General features: G+C 34.3%; 1 long non-coding RNA gene across 1 annotated transcript in view; it reads left to right on the plus strand.

The window, feature by feature from the left end:
* Positions 1 to 3,992: 3,992 nt before the first annotated feature.
* The window catches only part of LOC121029811 (uncharacterized), a 281,837-nt gene continuing 267,841 nt past the window's right edge, over positions 3,993 to 17,988 (plus strand). The window contains exon 1 of the long non-coding RNA XR_005789918.1: positions 3,993 to 4,067. This is a non-coding gene — a long non-coding RNA (uncharacterized LOC121029811). The remainder of the gene's footprint in view (positions 4,068 to 17,988) is intronic.

Raw genomic sequence — 17,988 nt, forward strand, 5'->3', positions numbered from 1 at the left:
CAAGGATGTTATGGAATTAGAAGTTAATTAAAAGAAGAAAATTGGAAAAAAACATGCGAATGTAGAGATTAAATAATGTACTATAAAACAACCAATGGGTCTTGGGGCACCTGGGTAGCTCAGTCAGTTAAGCATCTGACTTTGGCTCAGGTCATGATCTCACTCACTGCTTGTGAGTTCGAGCCCCGTGTCAGGCTATGTGCTGGCAGCTCAGAGCCTAGAGTCTGCTTCAGATTTTGTCTCCATCTCTCTGCCCCTCCCCTGCTCATGCTCTCTCTCTCTCTCTGTCTCTCTTAAATATAAAATAAAACATAAAAAAACAACCAGGGGGTCATTGAAGAAATCAAAGGAGAAATAAAAAAAAACAAACTATAAACAAATGAAAACAGAAATGTGACATACTGGAATCTATGGGACATAGCAAAAGCAGTTCCAGGAGGGAGTTCATAGCAATACAAGCCTACATTAGGAAACAAGAAAAATCCTGAAAAAACTACCAACATTGATACCTCAGGAACTAGAAAAAGATGAACAAACAAAGCCCAAAGTTAGTAAAGGGAAGGAATTAACAAAGACAAAAGCAGAAAGAAATAGAGACTAAAAAGACAAAAGATAAATGAAACTAAGAGATGGTTCTTCGAAATGATGAAAAAAAATTGACAAACTTTAGTTAGACTAACAAGAAAACCAGAGTGATCAAATAAATAAAATCAGAAATAAAAGGTAAGTTACAACTGATACCACAAAAATACAAAAGAAACTACGTTTCATAAGAAACTACTATGAACAGTTATGCACCACCAGATTAGACAACCTGGAAGAAATGAATAAATTCCTAAAACACACAATCTCCCAAGATGAATCATGAAGCAACAGAAAATCTGATTAGACCAATTTCTAATAAAGAGATTTAAATAGTAATCAAAAACCTCCCAACAAACAACAGTCCAAGATCAGACAACTTTACTGGTAAATTCTACAAAACATTTAGAGATTTAATACCTATCTTTCTCAAACTCTACCAAAAAATCGAAGGAGAGGTATGCTTCCAAATTCATTTTACAAGGCCAGAATAACCCTGATACCTAAAATCAAAACCAGAGACACCATAAAAATAAATTACAGGCCAGTATCACTGATGAACACAGATACAAAAATCCTCAACAAAATATTAGCAAACCAAATTCAACAATACATTAGAGGGATCATATACCATGGTCAAGTTGAATTTATTCCATGGATACAAGAATGGTTCAATATTCACAAATCAATCAATGTGATATACCATGCTGACAAAATGAAGAATAATATCATATGATCATCTCCAAAGATGAAAAAACTTTGACAAAATTCAACATACATTTATGATAAAAAAAAAAAAAAAAACCTCTCAAATGGTTATAGAGGGAATATACCTCAACATCATACAGGCCATATATGACTAACTTAAAGCTAACATTCTCTATTAAAAAGCTAAAAACTTTCCCCCTAAGATCAGCAACAAGATAAAGATGCTCACTCTCATCACTTTTATTCAACATTGTAGTAGAAGTCCTAGCTACTGCAATAAGATAAGTAAATAAGAAAAAAAAGGCATCCAAATCAGAATGGAAGAAGTAAAACTGTCACCAATTGCAGATGATACTCTCTATAAAAAATTCTAAAGTCTACCAGAAAATTGTTAGAACTAATAAAAGAATTTAGTAAGGTTGCAGTAGACAAAATCCATATACAGAATTCTGTGGTGTTTCTATACACTAGTAGCAAACTATTGGAAATAAGAATTTAAAAAGCAATCCCATTTACAATTGTATCAGAAGAATAAAATACCTTGGAATAAATTTAATCAAGAAATGAAAGACCTGTACAGTGAAAGCTATAATACTGATGAAGGAAATAAATATTATTTATTTTTCATAAATGGAAAAATATTTCTTGTTCATGGATTGAAAGAGTTAGTATTGTTAAAATGTCCATATTATGCAAAACAGTCTATAGATTCAATGCAATCTTTATCAAAATTCTAATGGAATTTTTCACAGAACCAGAATAAATAATTCTAAAATTTTTATGGAATCTCAAAAAAAAACAAAAACAAAACCAAAAACCCAAAACCACCATATAGCTAAAGCAATCTTGAGAAAGAAGAACAAAGCTGGTGGTACCACTCTCCCTGATTTCAAACTATACCATAAAGCTATTCTATTCAAAATAGTATGGCAGTTGTCATAAAAACAGACACTCAGATCAATAGAACATAATTGAGAGCCCAGAAATAACCCACACATACATGGACAATTAATTACTACAAAGGACCCAAGAACATAGAATGGAGAAAGGACAATCCTTTAAGTTTGGTCTAGTGATGTGTTTGTGAATCTGATACCAAAGGCAATCGAAACAAAAGCAAAATGAACAGATGGAATTACATCAAACTTAAAAACTTCTGTGCAGAGAAGAAATCCATCATCAAAACAAAAAGGCAATACACCCATGGGAGAAGACATTCATACATCATGTAGCCAATAAGTGGTTAATATCCAAAATATGTAAAGAATACATACAACTCAACAATAAAAAAAAGCAACTCAATTAAAACATGGGCAGAGGGTCTGAATAGGCATGTTTCCAAAGAAGACATACAGATGGCCAACAGGAACATGAAAAAATGTTGAATATCACCAAACATTAGAGGAATGCAAATAAAAACCACAATAAAATATCACCTCATACTTATTAGAATGGCTATTACTTAAAAGACAAGAAATAACAAGTATTAGGATATCAAAAAAGCAGAACTGTTGTTCCCTGTTGGTAAGAATGCGAATTGTTGCAGCCATTTTGGAAAATAGTATGGAGAGTTCTTAAAAAATAAGGCTAGGTCTACCATATGATCCACCTGTTGCACTTCTAGATACTTACCTGAAGAATATGAAAACACTACTTTGAAAATATATATGCATCCATGTTAATTGCAGCATTATTTACATTAGCCAAGATTAACAACCTAAACGTCCATCAGTGGATGAATAGATAAATAAAATGTTTTATACACAACACAACATACACACACACACACGAATATTACTCATCCATAAAGAACAAAATCTTGCCATTTGCAATAACAGGGATGCACAATGTGGGTACTATGCTAAGTGAAATAAGTCAGAGAAAGACAAACACCATATGATTTCACTCACATGGAATCTTAAAAAACAAAAATGAACAAAACAAAACAATACCAAAACAAATTAATAAATACAAAGAACAGATCGATGCTTCCTGGAGAGAAAGCAAATGAGGGTTGGGTGGAATGGGTTAAGAGTGTTAATTGTATTGTGATGGATTGTAACTAGACTTTTGGTGGCAATCACTTTGTAATATATGCAGATGTTAGATTATAATGTTTTGTACCTGAAACTTATATAATGATATATATTAGTTTTACGTCAAAAAAATTAAGCCAGGCCTATTTGTTTTCTAGTTCTAGCATTGACAATTGCAAGATGACATGAATTCTTTATGGATTTTTTTAAAGGACATATTATGTGTTTTCTCACTGTCAAGTTTAACTGCCTTATGAGTAAGGGTGTTACAAATGCTAATTTTTTAAATGGAAAAAATGACTAATTCTCCCAAGTAAAAATAACAATAAAATGAAATTGGCTGAAATTTCTTTTAAACATGTGAAGGAATCACATTTAGCTTTGCTTAAAGACTATTAGTTTCTGTTTATGGAATTTTAGAAAGTCTAAGCTTCTTTAACAGAAAACAGTCTTTTACAAAAGTATCTAATCCTATCCTAGTGTTGGTTGCTAGGAGAACATTTAATGCAAATTAATCAGTAAACATCTAGCAGCCAGCTACCTGAGGAGAAGGGGAGTGGGAGAGACTTAGAGGCTGGCCAGCAGGGAAACTGCTGATGGGAAAATGGCTGTCAAGGGTTTTTTATACACACCAGCAGCATCACACTGTGATATGAATTTTTTTCTCTACCATTCTTCTAGGTAAGGAAGGAAAAGAAAACAAGAAACATTGGAAGGATAAATGGGGTCTTTCCTGTGAAGGTGAGCTTTTTTTTGTTGAACTTTGATAAAATGGCAAAAGAGAGATTAAGAATTAATAACAAACGAAGATTAGTGAGAATAGGTAGCATACCTAATATACTACCTCAATATTTGCATTTAAATTTTTCTCTGCATCATGTATCCTATTTGAAAATAATGTTTCTATAAAGTACAACAACAATAAGATACTCTGAGTATGAAAAAATGTTTTTCTCTACCCTAAAATTTCATCTGGAACAAAATCCTACAATATTTTAGAAAGAATTAAGGATAAATACTTAGCTAATTTAAAATGAAATTATGCTTTAAAATGTCAACAAAACGAGAAATGAGTTTGTTTTCTAAAAATTTTAATGGAATTTAGGTATATCCCACAGTGAGATTTAGACCATTGATTGACATTTATAACTGTGGAAGCAAAGTGTCAGTGCTGGTAGAACTGAAGACGTTTACACACTGGGAAATAGTTACCTTTGTTTACTGGACCTGGATTAATTCCTAAATGTGAGTTCTTTCAGCTTTTTGTTTTATTTTTACTATTGAAGAAAACCAAAAAGTGAAATTCAATTTATAGAATTTCACTTTGTAATAAATTTAGGAGAACATGGATGCCTTATCTTTAGAAATGAGTATTATGGAAATATATAAGCACAGAAATATGCTACAATAGCTACAAAGGAAATAAAAGAATAAAAACTTGTGTATTAATTATACATAAGTCCATTCAAATAGGTTTTTAAAATAGGAACAAATTTGATGCAGTTAGTTTATTATTTTTGTGCTGAAAATAAATATTTTTAATTTTTCTGTAATAAAGAAGTTAACTTTACATAACTTCTTTTTTAAGTGATTTCTACATAGATGTATTAGAGTTATGCCATAAATTGAATCATAATCCGAAGTTAAAAATCATGAAGGGAATTAAAATTAAAAACATATCTCTTTGAGGTTAGATCATAGATCTAAGATCTAAGCCGTTGACTAAGATTATTTATTTTCTCTTTTATATAAAACTCATATGTCCAATAAGTTTAATTTTCTGCTCAATTTTAAATTATCTGGCAATAACTTATATAGAATATTATTTTGCTTCTTATATTCTTTCCTGTGTAGGGCTCAGGATAAGTAAATGTACCAATATAAAGAACACAAAAAAATATTACTTACATTGCTTACAAAGTGCAATGAACCCTAAAGTAAGAGATGAGCCCCTGACCTCAAAGAGATTACTATCTGCCTTCAGAGTTCAAATTAAAACACAAACAAGAAACAATAAATGAAGATGATATATTTTTAGTATGGAGTATTTTCTAGAGAACTTGGAAACAAGAGTATTTGGCAAATTCTGTAGGAACCAGAGCAAGCTCCACAGTGGGGAAGAATTTGAGTGGAAGGTGAAAAACAAGGAGGAATTGGAGGTGGTGGTAGCGGCTTTGGGTTATAATATGATTTGAATTTAAGTATTGAATAAGCAACTGATATCAACTTATTTGCCCTTGCAAATAATACCACAAACGTATTTTTTGCAAATGGTATTGAACGTATTCATTTTGGGGTGTAATCACATAGCATATACTTTCATAGAGGTCTACACAGGACAAATTAACTAGGTAATTATTGTTTGTGATTAATAAAAATATAATTTTATATGTTAAAAATACAGTAATTTTATATATAGCAAGGTCCAGGGTTATGGAAGTGTTATCTACACAAATGGTTGGAAACAAAAGGTAGTTTAATTAAGGGATTTTTTTTTCGTAATACTTTATTGAGTAGTTATTTACCTGAATTGATTTTTTTTAAATAAACAATGTTATTATTATTGTTTCAAACACCGGTATGAAAAGATATAGAAAATTGTAAAAGTATAACATCTAACAAAAATATTGAATTAAAATTCTACAATACTCACATATTAATCTGTTGAAGACATAATAAATCTACATGTAAAATGTACATGGACCATTGATCATAATTATTCTTTTTCTATGAAAATGGCAGATCAAATTCTCTTATATATGATCATATGAAAGAGGCCCATATTGAGTGGTTGTAATTTGACTATAGTAGTAATTGCTTATATAAATGCCATCCCTCTGAATGTTTATAATGACCACATAAAGCTAATCTTTATTTTACAACAAACCTTCCTCCTGAATGCTGGCACTGGCCCAACCTTTCCAAACCTAATCTCCCCTATATTTACTCCTCCTCAAGTGTATCTTCTAGTGGTCAGTGACATAACATTTTACAACAGTGTACGAGACAGGTTCCTGGAAATCAGGCTTGGTGATCATCTCTGAGAGCCATTTGATTTCCAGTTTATTTTACATATATTTTTATAGCATTTGCATTATTGTTCGTGATTTGAAGCCTTGGATGATTAATTTTGCATGTCAGTTTGACTAGTCCAAGGGGTGCCCAGACATTTGGCCAGTTTCTCTGGGTGTGTTTGTGAGGGTTTTGGGGAAGAAATAAACAATTGAATCAGCAGACTGAATGAAACAGATTTCTCTCCATAAATTTGATGGGCTCCATCTAATCAACTGGAAGCCTAATTAGAACCAATCCTCTCAAGAGTAAGAGGGAATTCTTCCTGCCTGGCTGCCTTCAAACTGACACTGGGTTTTTCTTCCCTTTGGACTCAAACTGAAACATTGGCTCTTCCTGGGTTTCAAGCATACTGTCCTTTGGACTAGAATTATACCATTGGCTCTCTTGGATCTTCAACTTGTCTACTGTAGATTATATCCTATTGGTTCTGTTTCTCTGGAGATCTGGAGAACTTTGACTAATACAAAGCCCTTGGCACTTTTCATCTGAATTTTGAGGTACTTTCTTAATTGCTCTCCAGTTTCACACTCTTCCCATATTTCTCCCATATAACTGCTATAATTATATTTTTCAGATGCAAATCTCTGTAGGCTGTTCTCTTGCTTAAAATTCTTCCTAGGCTCCTCATCCATTTTAGGATAAAGCACAACTACTAACATATCAAATAGAGTACCTCAATGGTCTAGGCCAGCCTCGTTGGCCCTAGGTTTTTCCCTTCTTCCAGGAAAATTGAAAAAGTTCCAGTTTTCTGAATCTAGATTTTTGAGCTGATGTATCTTTGTATGTGATACTTGCTCTTCCTGTACTGTCACTTCTCTCACTCACTCACTGTCCACTTGTCTAATTCTTATCCTTCCTTAACACTGGCTCCTGTTTTGTTTTTTTCCTGAAGCTTCCTCTAAGTTCCTTCTTCTCCTATCTGGTTGACTTTCTCTTTTATAGGATGGGGTTGTAATAGTTGGCTTTTCTCACCCATATTTCAGAAGAAATGATAAGATTCTTGAAGAAAGGTATTATATCAAATTACAGTAAAACCTTGGTTTGTGAGCATAATTCATTCCAGAAACATGCTTGTAATCCAAAGCACTTGTGTATCAAAGTGAATTTTAAGAACCATTGACTCAGTTGTGATCATGTAACATTTGGCAACACATACTACTTGTATTGGAAGACATTGCTCATTTATCAAGTTAAAATTTATTAGAAATGTTTTCTTGTCTTGTGGAAAACTCACAAAAAGTTACTCGCAATCCAAGATTTTACTGTATTTTATTCAGTGCCTTGCACAGAACAGAACACATGGTAGGTTTTCACAAAAGTTTTGCTGAATAAGTGAATGAATGAACACCATCTATAGTAATTAAATATATTTATCTTTTTTAATTTTATCTATTTTGAGAGAGAGAGAGAGAGAGAGAGAGAGAGAGAGAGAGAGAGAGAATGAGAACACAAGCAGGGGTGGGGCAGAGAGCAAAGAAAACAGAGAATCCCAAGCAGGCTCTGCACTATCAGCATAGAGCCCAACGCAGGGCTGAAACCCATGAACTGTGAAATCATGACCTGAGCCAAAATCAAGACTCTGATACCTAACCTACTGAGCCACCCAGGCACTACTAAATTTATTTTTAATGCACACTTTCATATTTAGCATAGAAAAGTCATTTCAGAAATTTATCTAATTCTGAATTTAGTTCAGAATTTATATTTTTATATTCTTTATTTACCCTGCCAGATCCACCCTGCTCTGTGCCTCAAGGAGCTAACATTTATGAATTTTGTTAATGGGAACTCCTGCTCTCTGGCCTAAGATTGTGTTCAACTGATAGTAAATAATAAGCAAAAGATTGCAGGGTGAAAGTTGAGGAAGGTAGGGATTTTATTCCCAAGGCAGTGGTAGCAGCTTGAACCCTCCAAAACATGGCAGTATGGTTCATCCTTGAACAATGTGGGGATTAGGGACATCAAACGCTCTGTGCAGTAAAAAAATCCATGTGTAACTTTAGACTCCTCTAAAACTTAACTAGTTATACCCAACTGTTGATTGGAAGCCTTAATGATAACATAAACATCAATTAAACATACTTTATGTTATATGGATTATATACTGTATTCTTACAATGTCTAACTTTTCCTTAATTTTTTTGCGTATTTCTAGGCTATGTAGTCCATTTGTGACTTTTTTCAAATTATTGCACGCCACCAAAATTTTTACCAATATATTTGTTGAAAAGAAATCCACATATAAGTAGGCTAAAGGGGATGAGCCATGTTATTGAAGGAACAACTGTAGATACATTCCTCTCCCAAAGCTCTCTGTGCTTCTCTCCCTGGGGTCTAGTATCCTTGCCCTTCAGGCTAGGAGTGGCAGCAACTCCCCACTATAGCTTGAGAGTACTTTACCTTCTATTGCTAGTTTCAGTTAAACTTGTCCATCACATCTGTGAACTTTTTTTTAAGTTTATTTATTTATTTTGAGACAGAGACAGCATGGTTGGGGAAAGGACAGAGAGAGTGGGAGATTGAGAGAGAAAGAGAGAGAGAGTATCTATCCCCTGATGTGGGACTCAAAGCCATGAACTGTGAGATTACGACCTGAGTGGAAATCCAGAATCAGAGGCTCAACCAACTGAGCCACCCAGGCACCCCTTAAACTTTTCTTAATTACACTGTTGGGCAATGTCACCAACTTCCTGCCAGGAGTATGGCTGATGCAATATAGAGCCTTCTTCTCCCCTGGAATCCATTTTAAGCATCCACATGATATCATAATAGCTTTACCGATTAGGTCATATATTGAGCTCATCAAATACATTAAATGTACAAGTAAGTATACAGTAGGCTAAGCCATATTATGATGAGAAATCTAGTATTACTTTTCAAAGGTGACTAAAAGTATCTTATAGTTTAAAATTGTTTTTAATTTAAAAGATGGTTTCAAATGCATTTTCTCATTTCAATATCTATTTATAAATATCTTACTGGATGGTAAACAGTAGACATACTGCATATATATTGTATTTTTTTTACTTCTTTATTTATTTTTATTAGAGAGAGAGCAAGTGAGCGAGCAAGAGCTAGGGGGGGAGAGGGGCAGAGGGAGAGAGAGAGAATGTTAAGCAGGCTTCATACTCAGTGTGGAGCCTGACACGGGACTTGATCTCATAACTCTGGGATCATGACCGAAGCCAAAATCAAGAGTCAACGCTCAACCCACTGAGCCATGTATGTGCCCCAAATATATAGTTTTTAAGAGGTCATTTCAATTTTATTAAAATTTTAAAATAATTTAAATTAAAATTGTATCCTTGTTAAAAATAATCATTTTCATCAGTGCTACTAGGAATTTAATATTACCCCAACTCAATAATCCGTAAAAATAACAATTATGGCCCAAGTCTCCTTTGTACCTAAGTGATTTCCTTGTAGTACCTCAGGAAGTCAGGGAGTAAGTTAATTCAAGACTGCCTGGAGATCTCACAAGCACCGTTGGGTATGCTCTACTCATGCTATTTTTACTGCACTAAATGTGATATTTGGAAAAATAGGTCCCATTGAGTGCTACAGATGTGTAGAAGCCCACTTGGTCCAAAAAGCATCACCAGATGTGTTCTGTAGACACTGCATTGTAGTGTCTGTCACCGGGGAACAACTCTAGAGTTTTTCATTGTCTTCCCAGGAAGAAAAGAAATAAATGCTACCTTGTTCCTTCAGCCTTGTTATTCTCCTTCATGTCTAACTCCAGGAAATCACTGAAGTGCTTAGGGTGGTCTGGTCCATGATGTTATTTATTGGTGGTTTGACACCACTTTATTCTGCCCTTCTGTCATTTTGTTAAAAAGTATAAATATGGTGTATATGGGCCTTAGAAAGGGTGGAGGGGATGGGTATGCTTTCATGATCGAACACATTTGAAAAAGAAGAAACTTTGTCTCTGGGAAGTTCACGCAAACAAACTAGTACAGGCTTCAAGGCTCTGATTCCAGAGGTCAAATTATCTTATGCATTTAAGGTGAAAGGTCTGATTAGGTTGTCCCTGAGAGCTGCTATTCCCCAAAGCTACAGTCAGAAGATTTAAAATTCCAGATGCTTCTGCAGAAACAAATGAATTTTTTGAGAGCTTCTTCAGCTTTATATTATGTATATAGAGTGCACTTGAAAATACACCTGAATAGATTCTTCATTTTTTTTAATGCAGTGCCTTGCATACCTTTGGTAGGATACCTGATAGACTCTTTTTAAGCATGTCTATTAAATTTGATAAAAGTACAGATAGAGATTGGTGTCTGGACTGTATCAATGTATACAGTGCTTTTGTTGCATATCTCACTCTGTGTCCATATTAAAGTAACAGAATGGAAATAGTAGAACACAAAGAGAATTTAATTCATAAACTTTGTCCCTTGTTAACTTCAAATCTAGATTGAGACTCTCTATTGTCCTGAAAGGTCCCAGACACAAAATCAAGTTTAATGACTGAATTTTCCTACAGGTCCTGTTAATTCCACAAGGAAAACTTGCTGTGTGTACTCGGTAAAAATTTCTGCAACTATATAAGCATTTCAGTTCTTATTTCCATTTGAACAACTGATTAATCATTTAAGCAAATTATATTATTGACAATGGATTCTATATCTTGTAATCAGACCCAAACTAAAATTGCCCCAAAGGAAAGAGTGAGCCATGGAGGCAGAACCCCAAGGGTGTTTCAGATCACTAATAGTCACAGGTGATATTCAAGTATTTGCTGACACTTCCTGCTCCGAACCTCAGTAGTATTAGTACCTCCTGCCTGATTATTATTTCTGGAATCAGTGGAAATTTCTAACAGAGATAACTAAATCCTAATTAAGTTAAAGAGCCTCAGGGAATGGAAAGGAACCTGATGAGTGGGAAAGATACAACAAGCGGGCAACAGTAAGTCAAGACCAGTTATTGTATTTGCCAAGATATTTGCTATGGCAAGTGATGAAAGCACTCAAAAGCACAATATAGGGATAAAAACAAAACAAACAAAAAAGAATGAAGTAATATAAGGCAAAGTATATATAAAGTTTAAGTGCAATACAAGCTAAGAAAGGAGACAGACATCAATCATATTTCCAATTTCTAAAATTATTCCAAGACCTTCAGTTTATTTTGAAGCCTTATTCAGGATAGATTGGTTATCATCTGAGGAAGAAGGGATTTTCCATGCATTTTCATTACCCTAATGTTAATAGCAGAATATCGTGCCAGAACCTTAGTGATTAGTAAATGCTGAAAAGACAGAGGGTAAGTACAGGTATAATACTAACAGACAAAGCCAAGACCCTTTGAGGATATAAAACCCAGAATTCAAAGATCCTCTTTAGATTGTCATGGATATGAAGGTGAGTGTTCAGGCAACGGAATCTGTGTTTCCAGGGGATTCTGAGCAGACTGAAGCAGAAATCAAGTACAGCGCATTTCCTGAGTGGACAGAAGAGTCAGGCAAGTTGGCAAAACCTTCAACAAGGGATTGGAGTAAGGAAAGGTAAAAGCAAGGGATTGTCCTCAGGTTGATATGGGTTGGGATGGATAGAAGATGAGGATTTGGCTGACATTCTTGTGAGGTTTTTTTGTTTGTTTAAGAGATAGCAGATAGTGAAATTGATCACAATCACCCTACTTCTAGTTGGCCAGGATCAGCTAGAAGTGGCTTTTGTAACTGAGTTCCAGTTAGCCAGTGTTTGGAGATCTTCAGTAACTGATTCTGAGTGTGTCTTCCAAAAGAGCAAATACATTTATATAGGGCACTTCTTCCTCAAAAGGAAAAATTAAATAATACCATTTAAACATCATTAGAAGACACCAAGAAAAAATTCCATTTTCACATCAAATCATGCACAGTTCTAGATGCTGGTATCTACTCCTTCACCAGACTTCTGCTGGTAAAGGTCCCTTCCATAGGGTCTATTCACCAATGTCCATCGGTGGTTATGTCTGTAATCCTCACTGTAGGCCTCTCTTAACAAACTTAATTACTACCCTCAACTGACGGGCCCATCAGTCCCCTAGTCCAACATCATGTCTATAACTCTCTTCAGAAATGGTCTTTTGACAGAGAGGAGTTTGGAAATTTCCCTCCCAGTGTGGTTAGGGAATAGAGTGTAAAGATGATGCTATAGCATATGAAATTTGTTAGTTCCAGATTCTCTTACAGGTTTTTTGAATGGAGGAATTATCTCTGGGAATTACAGTGTGTGCTAGATACACTCTTTGAGTCTTAGAGTGAAACTCACTCTTCTTTAATATTGTTTTAAAGACTTGCTTCTTCGGACTAGAAGTACAAATGCCTCATTACTCAGGGCAAGTTCCCCCTAGCCCAGGTGTCTTACTAACTGTCCTCAGAAGCAGGTGGATTGCTCTTTCCAAATGCTTGTTTTCCTTATATGAAGTTATGGGACATTGTACTAAATGAGAAATGAAAACTCCTTTTGCTACAAGATATGACTCTGTTTCTTGGAACTTACAAGGAAACTCATTTCTCTTAGTATTTCAACCTATTTACTTTTTTAAATTATGGCACCTTGCAAAGAATTCTTATGATAATGTCTGTTTTAATATCATGTAACTAACAGTTCACATTTCCTAAATGATCTAGACCAGAGGTTGGCAAAAATTTTCTGTAAAGGGCCAGGGAGGAAATTTGGGGGGCATTGAGTCGTAAGGCATATATACTTTGTGGCAACTACTGATTTGTGCCTTTGTAGTTTGAAAGCATCCAAAGACTATATGAAAAAGAATAGTGTGGCTGTGTTCCAAAAAACTTTTATGTACAAAAACAGACTGTGGTTCAGATTTAGTCGATGAACCATTCTATGCATACTACTAATCTAGAAGATAATACAAAATTCTGGCCTTAAAGAAGGAATTCACTATCCTTTGCCTACCAAATTCTAGCCAGGAGTAATGTTACCTCCCCATGATTTAATGCTTAAGTGACCATAAAATAAAATTCAGTAATGATATTGCTTTCTTTCATTCCAACCTGACAATTTCCAAAAGTAGGAGAGGAGAAAAATGAAATTTTAGTAATTTATTTCTTATTGTTTTGATGTGTTTGTTTCTATGCAATTTTATATAAGAAAAATATATTCATGGTATAAAATGGTTTGGCTAATTAGGAATATTATTAGTAGGTAACAGTTCCTGAGATATATAAAACTAGCTAGATATTTTTTGATTCAGCAGTTACATTCATTAAGTAAATCAGTGGTGTAGGACAGATACAACATTTGATAGATCCAACTCTTGTAGAAGAAAAAGGTTGTTTTCTTTTTAAACTGTGCATTACACAGTGTCACATTATATAAAGTTATTGCTACATCAGGTGACATAGTAGAAACTGATATTACATGACCTGATGCAAATTCTAATGGAAAATTTGGAGCATACAAATGGATTAAACACCCTTGAAAATCAGGTAGAGTATAATTCCAAAGGATTTCAGGTCATTCAGAAATGCTATTACCTCCCAGCTAAGAAATGTAGACTGTTTTGTTAGTGATCACACTGAAGCATGAAATTGGGGAGGAAGACTATTAATGGGTCAGTTAAAGTAAGAAGTCAGAAATATTATTTTAAGGTGGAATGTTATGACAAATATGTGGCAAAATGTAAAATTACCTCTCAGAAAAACCCGTGTTTATTTTCAGTCACTATTTATGGTATGGAAAACGTATTATGACTGGAAAATCTCACTTGAAAAGTTCTTAGCCTAAAAATCTCACAAACCTTTTCAGAGTAGGACTATCATTGTCCATACATGCTACCAAATTCTTCTTGGAAAGCAATTTATATGTCAGGTAAAATGTATACCTTTTTCTAAAAGAGCATTTTATAGTGTTTTAAAAATAGGTTTTCATTTTTCTGAAGATTATAAAACTACTTAAGAATATAGAGGGATGAGTCAACACATACGTTAAGGCAGGAATACTTTGCAAACACTACTTAATAAATGTTTATTATCTTGCAAACTCTCTGCTAAGAAGATAGTCTTAATTGTAGTAGGTTGTTGTCCATCAGAAGAATTAAGCTCTTAAAAAAATCCTTTGAACACAAACTGTCGGATTACTTAATTGAAGCCATTCTTTTTAATTTCCTTTAAGAAAAATATTGCTTGATTCTTCTTATCTCTTCAGGTTTTTTTTTAAGTAAAAGGATCATTATTTGGTATGTAAAATGAAATATCAGGCAAACAGAGCCATTAATAATTGAACACTTAGTTCGTGTATCTCATATGAATGACCATGTGTATTAGAATTGTTTTTCATAAAAGGTATTTACTGTGGGAAATTAGAAACTTCTAAATTTTAAAGCATAATGCATAGAAATGGTAAAAAAAAAATAGTATAATTTAAGAAGTCTTTGCTATGAAAATTTAAGAATTCTGATGATATTGGAAGAAATTCATTTAGCAAGCAAACAGTTAATTTTGGCCAGATTCTTTATTCACCACATTTTTGGCACAAACCCTTTGTGTCATCACTAGTAAGTAACAATACTCTGTACTTTGAAGGCATGGAGCATGCTTTTTTCACCTTTTTATTCGATTCTGCTGCCTGCTCACCTAAATACCACAGCCTCTTCACTGATGTCTTTTCAAGTATTGTGGTTGTACAATAAATGTATGATTGTAGTAAACAATCCAAACCTGCACGTAAGGCTTTCTCCAGGGACAATGCCATGAAATTATTTCATAAGGATTGCTTTTAGGTCTTTAATTATCAAATTCACTCACTTGCTAAGTAATACTACACGGAAGTAATGTCATCACAGGGCCAGTCTGGTGTACTTTAAATGCCTGAATGAAAACTGTTATGGAGTATCCCTATTTTGAATTCTTAATATACTTAAAATAATTATTTGATTTGTACCTGTTTATCTCCCAACTTGATTAGTATATTATATTTAAAACGTTTTTGTACTCTAAATATTAAATACATTTCTTTAAAAAGCACATAATGTATTTACCAAATGCTACAAAATTTAAAATACATTTTGTTTGGAATGAGTACCTAGTATTCAAAATCATAATTGAAATATATAGAGTCCTTATATTTCAAAATATTAACCTTTCACTGAATTGATTAAAAGCATATAATATGACTTTGAAGTATTTTGAAAACCTGACTACTGAAAATCAAATTATTTTTGTTGTTTAGTAATGTGAAACTGTTACTCCATTTTTCAAAGACTATGATTACCCTGTGCACGCTGCCCATGAATAGATTTAGTAGAAACCATAAGCTGAAAAGAAGAATCATTAATAAAAAAGAATCAAAAACAAAGGAAAGTAGGTGGGTTAATTGTGGTAAATATGATTTATGCATCTATTTAGGCTACCAGGGGAATACAGAAGGGAATTTGAAAGATTTTAAAATCTAAACCCAAATTTACAAAATTCAAATGAGAAGAATTCTTTTCAGAGTATGTTGAACATTAATTAAATATTATTTTTATTCAGATGCAGACTTGGTGATGGACAATAAGCAGTTATTAAGTTTTTTCTAAAAAGGTAGCTTGAGGGGCGCCTGGGTGGCGCAGTCAGTTAAGCGTCCGCCTTCAGCCAGGTCACGATCTCGCGGTCTGTGAGTTCGAGCCCCGCGTCGGGCTCTGGGCTGATGGCTCGGAGCCTGGAGCCTGTTTCCGATTCTGTGTCTCCCTCTCTCTCTGCCCCTCCCCCGTTCATGCTCTGTCTCCCTCTGTCCCAAAAATAAATAAACGTTGAAAAAAAAATTAAAAAAAAATAAAAATAAAAATAAAAAGGTAGCTTGAATATCTTACCTAAACCCTCTTACAATGACAGTTGCCAAGAATCAAGCCAAGAAAATGTGATCACAAAGCCAAGGTACACAAGTTTAAACACACCAAGTTGAAAAAGTACCCAGGGCACAAAATGTGGTGTTTTCAGTATGATACCTGTACATTTTTAACTGGCATGTTGTGTAACACTTTAAAAAATTGTTCTTGTTAAGCTCATAAATACTATTTATAGTTCATTGTATTTATGAGCAGAAACTTTGGCCTTTAAAGTTTCTACCTTTGATTTGGATGTATTTTTTCCTTTTTTAAATGTTTTTAATGGGTTTTCTTTTTTTTAATGTTTTTAATGTTTAATTTTTGAGAGAGAAACTGAGTATGAGCAGGGGAGGGACAGAGAGAGAGGGAGACACAGAATCCAAAGCAGGCTCCAGGCTCTGAGCTGTCAGCACAGAGCCTGACACAGGGCTCGAATTCATGAACCAAGAGATCATGACCTGAGCCAAAGTCACACACTTAACTGACTGAGCCACTCAGGCGTCCCTGGATTTAATTTTTTTCTTTGTGGTCAGTTATCTGATTGGTTCCTTTAAGTAGTCTATGGATGTATGAATACTTTATGGATATTCCTTTAATCTATTTAATCATTTTATTTATTATATAATACAATTACTCTAGGACCTTACTTAATTTTAACTAGGTCTGTCTGATTTCAAAAGATAGTCTTCCTAATATGCATATCTGATTATGTTCTGCTTCCGTTTGAGTTCTTTCGTGGCCTCCCATGCCAACAGAATAAAATCTAAACCACTCTGTATGACAGAAAAAGCCCTTCATCCCCTTCATTTCTTTCAACCCCCTACTGTGCCTTCACATCTAATATACTATCAGCTGATCCATTTTGGAAAGTCTTATAGTTCTTTGAATTTGTCATGATCTCTAACATGTCTGTAACTTTCTGTGCTGTCCCTCGGTCTTTATAAGTCCCTTTCCTGAGTACATCTGGCTAACTTAGAGTCATTATTCGTAACTCATTTTTAGTAATAATTTCTGGTTATTCTTCAGTGTGTTTATTTACTTTGTAAATGTGCTGTTCAGTAGAGTGGCCACTAGCTAGAGGTGGCTATTTAAGTTTAAACTAATGAAAATTAAGTAAAATTTGAAAATTCATTCCCTCAGTAGTGTTGTTCACATTTCAAGAACTCGTTATCCACATATGTATGACTGGTTGCTACCACATTGGACAGCAGGGGTGTAAAATATTTTCATCCTCATTAAAAGTTCTGTGGAATAGCACTGTCTTAAAATCTTAATCATCAAATTGTACACAGTAATCTTTTTTATTTCTCTGTTTCTCAATCTGGAGCTCCTTAAAAGCAGGTAACCTAGACTATTGGTCTTTATGGCACATAGTAGGAATGCAGTAATTTTTTGTGCTTCACATGCTAAGACTCATAGACACCGGTAAGAGAAAACCATATTGCGCTATAATCAGAAGTAGAATTATTTGAAAAAATTTTTTTCAATGTTTATTTATTTTTGAGAGACAGAGAGAGACAGAGTGTGAGTAGGGAAGGGGCAGAGAGAGAGGGAGACACAGAATTCAAAGCAGGCTCCAGGCTCTCAGCTGTCAGCACAGAGCCTGATGCAGGGCTCGAACCCACGAACCATGAGATCATGACCTGGGCTGAAGCCGGACACCCAACTGAGTGAACCACCCAGGCGCCCCTGAAGTATAAGTAGAATTATTAAGGCACAGAAAACATTACTAAGGGAAAAGACTTTTGAGTGATACAAGTCCAGT

This window comes from Herpailurus yagouaroundi, unplaced genomic scaffold (assembly GCF_014898765.1).
Source record: "Herpailurus yagouaroundi ecotype Mexico unplaced genomic scaffold, PumYag 139, whole genome shotgun sequence".
In the NCBI taxonomy this organism is placed as follows: Eukaryota; Metazoa; Chordata; class Mammalia; order Carnivora; family Felidae; genus Herpailurus; species Herpailurus yagouaroundi.